We start from the raw sequence: 12500 nt of genomic DNA on the forward strand, positions 1-12500 counted from the left end.
GTATTTAAGATGTTCACAAATCAGGAAGTACAACTTGATTTTTATGTCCTTCAGCTGTGAGCTGATGTTGCAAAATACTTTAAAACTGAAGTAATGGTGAGGAAATGTTTGTAATTTCATATTTTAAGTGAACTGTTTGATGTATAGGTTCTTAATACTTTTTACATCAGATAACTGTTTATATTTCATATTTTTAAATATATTGATCTGTCAGTAATGCATCAGATAACCAAGCCTATATTTCGCTTCATTGAATGTAGTGATCTCTCAGTAAGTCAGCTTTTATTTTGTGTTGCTTATGATGTATTCAGTACTGATTGAGGACAATTTTTGCAATTTTTAAATACTGCATGATTTCAACACAAGTGTTTTGTATATCTGAGTTAAATTCTATATAGCTAAATTTTACACACTTCTTTGTGAGCACCCAAGACATTATATGCTTCATGCAGAAAATTGGGGTGTACAACATTCTGACTATAAATTGTTTCTTAAATGTTCTACTAACATACAATATATTGTTGTAGATAAAATACATTTTAGAAAAGATTCCTGCTGTTACTCCTTTTCCCAATGGATGCAACAGTCATACTATGGTCCTTGGAGAGTTTCAGTTGGGGAACCTGTGTGTGAGACCACATGGTCCAGAGATTGGTTCATAGGTGTGATTGTCATGTTCACAATTTACTGGCCTTCAAGAAAATTTGCTTGACATATGTTTGTATTTTCTACTTCACATACATAATTATTTTTGAAGAAGGTTCTGACTCATTTTGATTTTATGGGGAACCTTACTCCATAATCTGAGAGGGTTGTGCAATACATTTGTCTTTTCTGTTTATTTTTGCTATTAGGTTTCCCTGTCTACTATTAGCTTCCCTTGCTGTGCATTCCAGGCATCTTTCAGTTCTTGAACCTTTCTAAGTAATTCAGATTTTTCAACCCTCTGACTATGTAGGTTTTCACAGAAACACCTGCATAATATATGTACTAGAGCTTTAAGCAGTAGGTGGTCCACAGTTTCATGCAGCCTTCCAGGTATGCTCAGGATGTATTCATGTAGTTTAATAGCAGTTGATACATCAGCAAATGGAAGTACACATATTCTTATAGTTCAAGTCTGAAAGCACTGCATATTTGGAAATAGGTCTTACTGCAGTGATTACTTCTGGTGAGATTTTATCTTTCTGATGAGTAACAGCTAATGCCTTAGCTAAGATCACAAATTAGAAATCAACAGTCATACCTTTATAGTAGGACATTTTTGTCTTCATAGGACCCCTTTTGGAAGACCTTGTAAAGTGCCACGCTTTCTACCCATCTTCAAACTATGCAAAGCAGACACTTGCATACATTCCTCATATCTAGGTCCTGAGAGTTGTGATATATCTCTGACAGTCTCTTCTTGTCCAAAGAGCCTTTCTGAGGCAGATTTCTCTTGATGCTCATCCCTTCCATGTGGCTTATTAAGCCCTTTTCTCACCTTCTTCAGATTTTGCCCTGCAGACAGTCTTTCCTTTTCTCATGTCCAGTGGCTTCCTTTGTCAGTAGTGCGACAGAGATCTACACCCTAGTTTGAGATTTCTTTGTCTTCACCCATCTTACACCTAGGTCACATTAGTTGACAGCCTACCTGAAGTTTCCCATAGCCATCTTGAAGTACTGGCTGCCTCATTAGGCCATTCATGAGAAACACCTTTTCCTTGAAATTGCAGGATTTCTTGGATGAGAATTGTGATCCACTAAGAGTACCATTGCTGTACATTTGCAAATACCCAAGACACCTATTTGAACATTTTCATCCTTTCTTCCATCGTAATCCTTTTTTAACATTTCTGACTTCCATTTGAAATATAGGTAGTATTATGAGTAGATCTGGTTCAAGGTGATGCACAGCTGAGGGCCTTTTAAATTTAAAACTCCCATTTTAAGAGTTCCTTCTTACTTTAAGACCTAAATTTCCTGTTTGAAAAGTCAACTAATTTCCTTTTGAACCTGATACTGCTTTGTTTAAACATGGTTCTTGGGAAAACTGTCTTCATAGTCGTCATCATACCTGCTAGTAGTCTCCATAACACCTGCTAGGGTATCAGAAAAAATTAAGCTCTTGCATCTTCTTGTCCTCACTTGACTTTCCATCAGGATGAGCTTCCCTTTTAAGTAACCCTAGCTTCATTCTTAAAGTTGCACATGGAAATTTTCAGTTTATTCATCTGTTTTTTGTTGTCTTCTTTCTTCCATTAGAAGACCTGTAATGGAGAAGAATTTTCTTATGCACTTTCATAGCATAGATAACTGTAGTGTTAGCAGAGAACTGCAGTTTACAAGAACAATCCATACCTCTCCAGAAACATTGAAGAAGTAAGATCTTCAAGGGGATCTCTGCACTGAGTGATAGTTAAGATTGTTCTTCAGGTGGGCTGTCTTCCTTGGAATTTGTCTCCAGATATCTTTAGTTGCTTATCTTGGAGTGTTTGTTCTTCTCCCTTCCCAAATACCAGTGCATGTCAAGCAGTCTTAACTGCTGTGCCAGTGTTAAGAGAGAGTTCCAGCCTCGATGCTCCCAGTTCATTCTTCCTACTCACAGCAGTTATTATCAAAGTTTTCATGGGCATCATTTTATTTTATTTTATCTTATCTGTTTGCCAGGGAATTCCTGTTGGGCATATGACCCCATTTTAGCAGAGGCTCAGCGAGAAAAGTTCCATCATGAATAAGAGTTAAAAATTTGAATATGTTCACCACATGTAGGTCAGCATTAGGACACACACACACACACACACACACACACACACACACACACACACACACACACACACACATATATATATATATATATATATATATATATATATATATATGTACATGTCTCTATAAACACACACATGAAAATACAGAGGTTGCTGAAGTAAATCATGAATAATCGTTACAAATTTGAATATGTTCATCACATGAAGGGCAACATTAAAATGCGTATAAAAGGACATAAGTAAAAGTACAGAGGTTATTACCGGAAAGTTTCTGTGCTTGATGCAAAAAATAAAAAAATAAACCTTTTAGGTATACCTGTAGCCTTCAGTTCACCTACCTGGATCCCCTTTAGTTGGGCACAAAAGGTCATGGCTTTGGCATCCTAGGTGAAAGTGCAGTGCAGATGCAGGTTTGGCGGCCCCCTGCTGTTGCTTCCAGGCCTTTCAGTTGCCATTATTGTCATAGTCACATTTTTACACTTTAGAATGTTGATGTTTTTTATTAGATCTCTGGTGTTTCTTACATATAGGATGTTCCCTGCAAAGGTCCTACCAGTCCTGCCAGCCTTTCAAAGCTCAGGATCCATACCCTGTGAGGTGTACATCAGCTTTGGGCACCTGCCAGTATGCTGGTATAAGAAGAGCATACGTCTACAACATACGTAGAAACCTTCTTGTTGTGTTTGTTATATGCAGTCAGCACTACAAACAGTTTTGCCATTTCATTGGTCACAGCCTTGAATGCTCAAGAAGATAAGTACTCCATTAGGGACTCTTTGTTCTCTATTTTTTCTTTCTCAAATTTTGTGATATTTTCATTTATGTCACTCTCAAAAAAGGTAAAGTGTGACTATGGTACACAGATTCTGCAACTACCACTTTAGTTGTCTAAGGGCTCAGCATGATATTAAATCTTATAAAATCTGTCATGAATTTGTTCCTAAAATCTTTAGAAGCCACCTAAGGACTATAGACCATTATGTGGAAAACAGGAGGTTGTCTGTTTTGGCACATGCACTGTGTCATCTGCTTCTTCAGTTTCAGCAGTGTGATCCTTCAGCCAAAAAGAAGCATATGGAAACCATGCCAAAATGATGATAAAGACAGAGCCTCCACTTCGTCAAGGTCTGAAATGGCAAATTGTGGTGAGGTGCTTTTGTAGCCCTCTGACCATCTGTTAGCTTCATCCAGGCTTTCTAGTGCTGCCGCTTTGGTAGATGTCATGACCAAGGAAAAGTGCATGTCCTTACCCACCAGTCATCCAGTAATGTCTCCTCTTGAATCAAGAGTCATTATTTCTGAAGGTGAGGGAATATAAACCAGATTCTGATGAGGAAAGAGATTTAAGGATCTGGAATAGAGATCCATCCTTTACTGCAGAAGCTTCAAGCAGGTGTCCCACAGAAAAGGCAACAAGAAAACAAAACATTTATCTTCTGTCCCCCACTCCTAGAAAAATACTAATTTCCCACACTTGTCAGGAAGATTTTTTTTTTACTTTTTTGCTCTTTCCTTTTTCTTTTTTTTTTTTTCCTCAAAAGGTTGATTAAAAGCTATACAGGCTTTGTTGGGAGAGGGGCAGTGAAACTCCTCAGAAAGAAAAGGGGAATCTCCTGTATAACTATCTTGTGGATGTAGAAGGCTTAGATTATGCCTCTCAGATTCCCTTTTCTTCAGATTGAGTTACACATGAATATTTCCTTCCTCTGACTCTCCAAATTAGGAGATTTTCTTTGGTAAAAACATTTCCAAGATTTAGGAATTTTTAATGTGGGAAGGTAGGGAGATTTCTGATACTCAAGAGAGATTTTGATTTTCTCCACGTGAATATTCCCACTTGTTATAATCCCTCCTTTGCTTGGAATTTAAGAGGATGCCTTTCTTTTCAGTTTCACAACTTGCATAAAATTATATGTAAAAGTCCTCTTGCAGACCCTGCAGTGATCTTCTTTAGAAGAAGGCCCTAAAGTAGTTCCTACTCCAGACTCTTCCTTTTGATAAAGAGAGCAATGTTGAATACAGATACAGTAAATAAAAAGTCTATACTTCAGCTGCTCTGTCTTTTAGGGCTAATAATTGTCAGATTCACATGATTACATTTATTTTAGCAATGTTGGACAATGAATGAAAAAATGCTGAGGTTGCTAAGCAAGGTGTGCAGTCAAATCCATCAGAAATGCTGTATTAAGCCTCTCAAGTAGATAAGCATGTTACAAAATGTGGGTATGATCCTGCTGATGCTTCTAGAGAGATGGTGCTACTGGTTCTGTCATACATAGGCATGCCTGGCTAAGTATCCAGCCTTTACCCAAAGATGTTCAGTCACAGTTATTGAATGACCATCTAGATAGAGATTTCTTATTTGGGGCTCCCTCAGCTGAACTCTTCAAGAAGATGGAATAGAGTGGTAAAGGTATTCAAGGTGTAAAGCAGCTTTTCTATTCTCCTGTACCTAGAAGTGACAGAAATTATCCTTCAAAATCATTTCCCTTCTTTAGAAAGCAGACTAAAACCAAACATCAGCAGCAAAAAACCTTGTAAAGGTCAATTCAAGAAGACATGACAAAGAAGATGGGCCAACAGTAATAATCAACAGCCATGACTCTGTCCTTCTTCCCTTCCTGTTTCCCTTCCCCACTCTGGCCTTTTTCCCTTTCCACCCAAAACTGCTGACAAACTTTCTCTCTTCCTACCATTATAGGAAACAGTTACTTCTAACCCTTGTTTTGGAGTTCCATTGAAGTTTATAACCTCCTCGTATGATGTTCCATACCAAACTCCCTCAGGTATTCCTCAGATTCCTGAAAAAAAAACAGAAATTAATTATTCTGCCTATTGTTTCAAACCTCTTTCTCTAAGGAGTCCTAGAAGAAATGCCTCATCAGTGGCGCAAGTGCTACTAAGACCCATTTTAGTACCTATCCCATTGGGCTGTAGTCAGGGCTTTAACCTTCTGTGCCACTGGAGCAGTTAACTTCCCTCCATTCCTGCCTTCAAAATGTTCACTCATCGTTCTCTTTTTGCCTCTTCGCCCAAATACTCAGTTGGAAACTCTGGACTTAAAGGATGCTTTTTTGCACACTCCTGTCCACAAGAGTCACAGAATAGTTTATTGTGCTCTTTCACTATCAGTTTACTACTTTATCATTTGGCTTTCCATAGCACCAAGGGAAGTTATAAATTGATTAGCCCTGTCATAGCATTCTACAGACTCCAGGGATTTCACGTTTAATCTTATCTGGAAAATTGTCTGATCCATGCTGCTTCTGCTTCAGACCTGCAAAAGTTATTTGACTTTTCTGTAAACCTCCTTCAGAATCTAGGGTTCACTCTTAAGCTAAAGAAATATTGCCTGATTCCTTCTTTCGAAGTATCTTTTCTGGACTGCCTAATAGATAACCACAATCCAAACATTTTCCTTTGGGTTCACAGCTTCAACCATTTTCATGATCCCTTATGCAAGGCTTCATACAAGGAAATTGAAGTGATATCTCAGGTAAGTCTAGAATCAGCAGCAGCATTCTCTCAACCACCATATTCCCATCATTTCCATTCCTAGTTCATGAATTGCTTTGGTATGCCAAACAGGTACATTTCAGTCAGGTTGTTCCTTTTGTGCACTCTGCACCAGATCAGAGAATTGTAAAAGATGCTTTGTAAGGAGAAATTGCTCCTAGGAAACCAGTGTCCAGGGTGTATGGAGCTTTTTTTAAACAAAAAAGAGATACATCACTATCAAAGAGATGGTGGCCCTGATTAATGGTCTCAAAGCTCTTTACCAGTTGCAGACTCCAGGAACTCTCCAGGTCATAACAGACAAGTATCCTAGTGATATGGTACATAAACAAACAAGGTGAGATCAAGTCTTAGCAATGATTTAGTGATGTGGTACATAAACAAGCAAGGTGAGATCAAGTCTTAGTAATGATTGCTTGAAAAGTAGCCATGCAATACAAGACTCTCTCTACAAGCAGTCTACATTCCCTCATGTCTGAATACAGTAGCAGACTCAATATGCAGATATTGGACAGACCTTCATGAGTAGATATTAACCAGACAGGACTTCCTTTTGTTTATACATCAGTATGGAGTTCCTCAAATAAACCTTTTTTCCATTAATACGGAACAGACAATGGAGTCTATCCTGCTCCAGGATCCTTTCCAAACAAACAATGGCAACAAATGCTTTCTCAATAAGTTGGAATGGGAAGTTTCTGTATGCTGTTCCACCTTTTCCTTTCATTCCTAAAGTACATTTGAAAATAGGAAGGGATAGTCCATTGATGCTACTGTTTACCTATTTTAGGCCAAGACATTTTTTCTCTCTTCTGAAGGAACTGATCAGAGGTCATTATAAGAGTCTTTCTCTCCTGGTGAATCTTCTCTCTCACTCAGGGCAAAGGGTTGTTAATACATCCCATTCTGTATAACTTGAAGCTCATAGCATGGGTGATATGATTTTACTTCCTTTCAGGCATCTGTTCCCTCAGGATTTGCTGTAAATTTTTAGAGAGGCAAATAAACCTAATACCAAGAAGTCTTAGAGTGGAAAAATGTTTTCTATCTGGTGTCAGAAAAAGGACAGGACCCCAGTAAAACCAGGGGCTCCACGAGTTTATCTGTATCTCTGAGTTACTCAAATCTGGCTTATCTTATAATTCTGTTAAAGTACATTTGTCAACAGTTTCAGCTTGTTTGCCTCTGGATACTCCTGTTTCAAGTTCTATTTGGGGCATAAAGTTCCTCATTGGGGTTCTCCACATGAAACCCTTGGGACTTAAAACTGTATGTTAGAAAAGCGAACTCTTCCACCTTTTCAACCAGCTTTTAGTAGTACTTTGAAATTTTTGACCTGAAAGAATGTTTTGCTAGTGGTTTTAACCTCGGCTAAAAGAGTTTCTGAATTTTGAGCCATTTTGTGCATTTCCCTGATTTTTATTTTCTCTTTCTCTCTCTCCTCTCTCCTGCATCATCCTACAGCTCCATACCCAGTGCTCAATGTCCAGTGCCACCTGCTAACTTCCCAGGACCATCTCCTATAGGGTTGGAGCTGACTCAGATCTTGATGGCACCTTGGGGGTCTGGCCATTCACATCTTGTGTGTGTGTGTGTGTGTGTGTCTTCTCTTGTCCTACACCTGTTACTTCCTAACATCCGAGGGATGGATGTGCAATGAGAATGTGCTGTGTATTTTCCCACCTCTGTAGCAGCTCAGCCTTGTCCACAACCCTGTTCTCCCATTTGGGTCATGACTCCTAGTTGTGATGTCCCCAGCCTTCACCAGGGATTGTTACAGGGACTTCCATGGAACTACTCACCCACCAGGAATGGTAAAACCCTTCCCTCCTTGCCTGTCTGTCAGTCACCTGACCTGCTAATCAAATCCAGGTCGCCTGGGCTGTAGCTGGGTATTTTTCCCTGTACACCACTGGAGCAGCGAACATCCCTCCACTTTTGGTTTTCATAAAAATAGAGCAAGTCTTCAAACTTATCCATCCTTCATGTCTGTGATGTTTTCTGAATTTAATCGTGATCAGTATATCCAGCTTTCTTTCTTTCATTCCAAACCCTCATAACAAAGAAGGAAGAATTCTTCATTCCTTAAATGTCCGTTGACAGCTCAGGTTCTACTTAGAAAAACTGAAGTTCTGAGAAAAATTTGATCAGTTGTTTGTCTCACTTGCAGAAAATGATGGGTTTGCCAGTGTCTAAGCAAACCATTTCCAAATTGATTTCCAATGCAGTTTACTTCTGTTATTCATTATATGGCAAACTGTTACCATACATGCTTAAAGCCAATTTCTACCAGAGCAGTTTCTACTTCAGGGGCTTTCATGCAATGTTTGGATTCTAAATCTATATTTGAAGCTGCCACGTGGTTCTATTACCTTTGAATCTCTTAAAGCAAAAACTCTGGACAAGACCATAAGTAATGGGTGGACAAAGGCTCAAAAATAGGAACACTTTTTAAATATTGCTGTTACAAGCTTAGAAAGTTGATAGAATAGCAGGTTATGCATTAGCATGAATTTTCTGAAGGGTATGAAGTCCCAAACTCAAATATCAGTTGTCATTTTCTGACTTTAACCCGCAACAATTTACCAACCATTTGCCAGAAAAACACAATTTTATTAGAAACAGACCAAAAATGTGAGGCAAAACTCTGGACATTCTGCGAAAATCTGTACAATTGAGAGCTGTGCTTGGTTCTCTGTCCACACTTTCACTGAACATTGCAAACTGGATGTTCAGTGTAGAGTAAGGACTAGATTTTCTTAGGCTGTCCTTTATGGCATCCTGAACTCTGAGGGATAACCCCCTTCCTCCACTCAATATAACTAAGCTGTGGTAGTATTCAGATATGAGAGATGCTGCGTCAGTGATCTAATGAAGAACCTCGTACATCTGTGTTGGTAACCTAACATAATAGTAGATGTTTGACTAGATCACTATTGCAGTACTAACCCTCCCTCCATCCCATCTTTGGGTATCTTCTTAAAGTTTTGCCTTTTAGCCGGGGTTGGGTATTCCCTATTACCCCCCCCCCCCAAAAAAAAGTCCTTTTTCACACTGCTTTCATTTTTATATGCCAGGGTTCATTCACATTACTTTAGGAAGTGTGTACTTTTTTATATTGTGTACCTGCATAAGAAAATCGTGAAGATGCTGCAGACGTACATTCCTCTTATACCAGCACATTGGCCCTTGTCTGGGGTGGATGTATGACTTACAGGGAAGATCATGAGCTTTGTGCATTTTAGCCAAGGTCAGGAGAGAAACACTATTGCTTATTCTCATTGTTCCTTGATGACAAAGTAGAGTTGATTTCAGAAATATGAGTCTCTTATCACCAAGGACACCATCCAGCTCCATGCCAGGGATGCCCTAAACCCTTAGGGAGGTTGACAATTGCACCTCAACATAACTCCAGTAGATCTGTTGGTTTGATTTTGTGGTTGGAGTCTCAGAAGCCAGTAAAAAAAAAAAAAAAAAAAACTTTCAGTAGGCAGATGTATTCTGCTAAGTGGAAACAGTTCTTCCTTAAGGCAGATAAGACTTTAAGATAACACCTGACCTACCTTTTAATTGTACTCTGGGGGATGGCGATTATAAAAAAAAAATCATATCAGCCAACAAGAATCTCCTTCATGCAATTTAAGAAAAATAACTAAGTGAAAAAATTCTGAAAAAAATGCTATAATACCTCAAAGACAATGCAGCTTGCAGATACTTCCAGGGCAGTTAAAACTTTAGCCTTGGATTAAAATCTCACATCCTTCCATCCATCCACAACCCCTTTTTCCCAATTTCCTGCATTGGGTTGGGGTGTCACTTCAACAGAGACAATCCTCAGAGCCCAGGGTTCACACTGCCAGGTGGCTAGCCCTGCTGCGATTATTCTTCCATACCACTCACACTCGTGCATGTGCGCGCGCACACACACACACACACACACACACACACACACACACACACACACACACACACACACACACACACACACACACACACACCCCATCTATTGTGGCCAGTCCGCCTACTGCATGACCTTTGGAGTGTGGGAGAAAACCAGAGCAACCCAAGAAAACACAGGCAAACACAGGGAGGACATGTGTAATCCACACAGAAGGCATCCCAGCTGAGAATCGAACCAGAGAATCTGTTCATCTGAGTTGAGAACACTATCTGCTGTGTCACAGTACTGTTGAAAATGACTACTGTATTCGGAAAAAAATACTAGAACATCAGCTAATGCAACCTACAAATGCTTCAAATACTACAGCTAACTGAGGAAATGCGTTTAACCCTCCAACTGTACAGGGTCTCAATCTACATTCCCTTGGATAAAGCCTTAAGTAGTACAGTCATTATTATAACTGTGATAAATCTACACGTGGAGATGAGTAGTAGAGATTTAATATATAATTTCTGTGATTCTTAGATGGCAAACACCACATTTTTCAGCTCCCCCTTTCATTTTTCAGTCTCACACTGTCCTCCGGTGATAGTAATGACTTCAAGTGCTTGCTCTCTGCATATACCCCTTTAAAACTTTTTTTTCCAGTCAGTCATATGCACTAAATCCACACTTTACCTTTATTAACATCCCTTTCTGAAATGTGTACAGCTATGTGGTTTAGCTCATGTACCTAACTGTACATATTCTAAGTATCTGTTTTGCCTGTCACTAAGTATTAGCTTCATTTAATGTAGTTGAAGTACATTATAGTTGTTTCCTGCTTAATGTAGATTCCTTGATATTAGTTACAGTTTTATTCTGCAGTACTGCTTTTATCCAGTTAATTCATGTTTAATGCGTACATCCCACTGTTAAAAACTGAAGCCTAAGGTTTCCCCTAGCTCCATTATTTGAACTGAAACATAACCCATGAATATCAGTCAGTCATTATATTTCTGAAGTTATATTGCCTGAAATATCCTGGACTAAAGGGACATTGTTGAGTTTCTCTGGTCCATAGTCTGATTTCTGTCAAATATATTAAAATGAATTTCTAATCTGTTTACACAACAATGTCCCATTGCATAGATAACCTTTAAGTGTTTGAACCCAAACTGATCTTTTTTGAATCTTGAGGCTGGGGTCTTGGCTGCCATGCTGGGGGAGTGTGTACATATCAAGGCTTTTGCTGAGCCCATCTGGTAGCCATCCTGATCCCAAATACTGATAAGTCATCTGGTCACGGATCAGGGTACTAAGAATCACGACCTCATCTTTTGTGTCTGGCTTCAAAGCCTGTGTAGGAAGCAGGCCTCAGCTGAGGAGGGACCATCTGTTTGTTCCATGTTAAGGCTTGCATCTCAGTTCCTGGACTTCAGGCATATGTTTGGTATCTGGTAAAAGATCACTACCATTAGTGACTTAAGTCTGAGGTCCGTGCAGGCTTCTCCTACACTGCATTGCCTTTGGATAGCCAGCTCTCCAGTGTTGATCCTTGAGTTAAGTGCAGTATCCTATGAGTTTTCTAAAAAAGTATGTTTTCAAGAGGCAATCACCTGAAGTGTGACCCTGAACTGTCACCTTACTGGCAGTGGTGGTGCTTGGGATTCAGCTTACCCAACTACTCATCAAGAAGGATCTGAGATATTAGATGCAACAGATAGGTTCTTATTGCTCTGGTGGTGCTGCAGTAGCGTTGTCGCCTCACAGTAAGACGCTGTCCGGTTCGATTCTCAGCTAGAGCGTCTTCTGCGTGGAGACATGCGTGAATGGGCGTACCTTCGTTGAAGGTTGTGCGTTAGGGCTGGTAACTCGGCACGTAAAAATAAACTACCAATCATTAGCGGACCGGATTTCTGCTGTGGCGACCCCTAGCCGGGAAAAGCCAAAAGAAACAACAACAATTTACCAGAGGTACATCTTTATTTCATCAGGAGTAATTTCTACCACCTCCCAATAGTGATAACACACTGTCACAGGACTTTAGCATATAGGCTTAGGTGCACACCTTAAAATATACAAAATGCATTTGTATAACTTCCTTGGTGATCCTTTCTATTAATTTGTGATTTAAAGTGTAAATTAACTTTGGAGATTTGTCTTATTTCCTTATATTATATTGTCAGCCCCAATATCTCTTGACATTATTCTCCATCATCTTTCATTTTATTTGCTTTTTTAAAATACTTAAAATCCGCAGGGTATTTGATTATTTTATATGGTACCAAGTTGCAAAACATGAATAAAAAATGTAGTACAGTTACTGTGAAAATGCAGTTCCTGCATAACGT

At 39.2% G+C, this 12500-nt stretch overlaps 1 protein-coding gene across 1 annotated transcript in view; it reads left to right on the plus strand.

Annotated features, from left to right (window-relative positions):
• CFAP97 (cilia and flagella associated protein 97) overlaps positions 1–9724 on the plus strand; it is a 366090-nt gene extending 356366 nt beyond the window's left edge. Inside the window, exon 5 of the mRNA XM_044064926.1 lies at positions 1–9724. This exon is cut by the window's left edge and continues 194 nt beyond it. The gene's annotated coding sequence lies outside the window, so the exon portion shown is untranslated.
• Positions 9725–12500: the final 2776 nt, after the last annotated feature.

The sequence above is a fragment of the Protopterus annectens genome, chromosome 3.part0 (genome assembly GCF_019279795.1).
Source record: "Protopterus annectens isolate FY-2018-M chromosome 3.part0, PAN1.0, whole genome shotgun sequence".
NCBI lineage: Eukaryota > Metazoa > Chordata > Ceratodontiformes > Protopteridae > Protopterus > Protopterus annectens.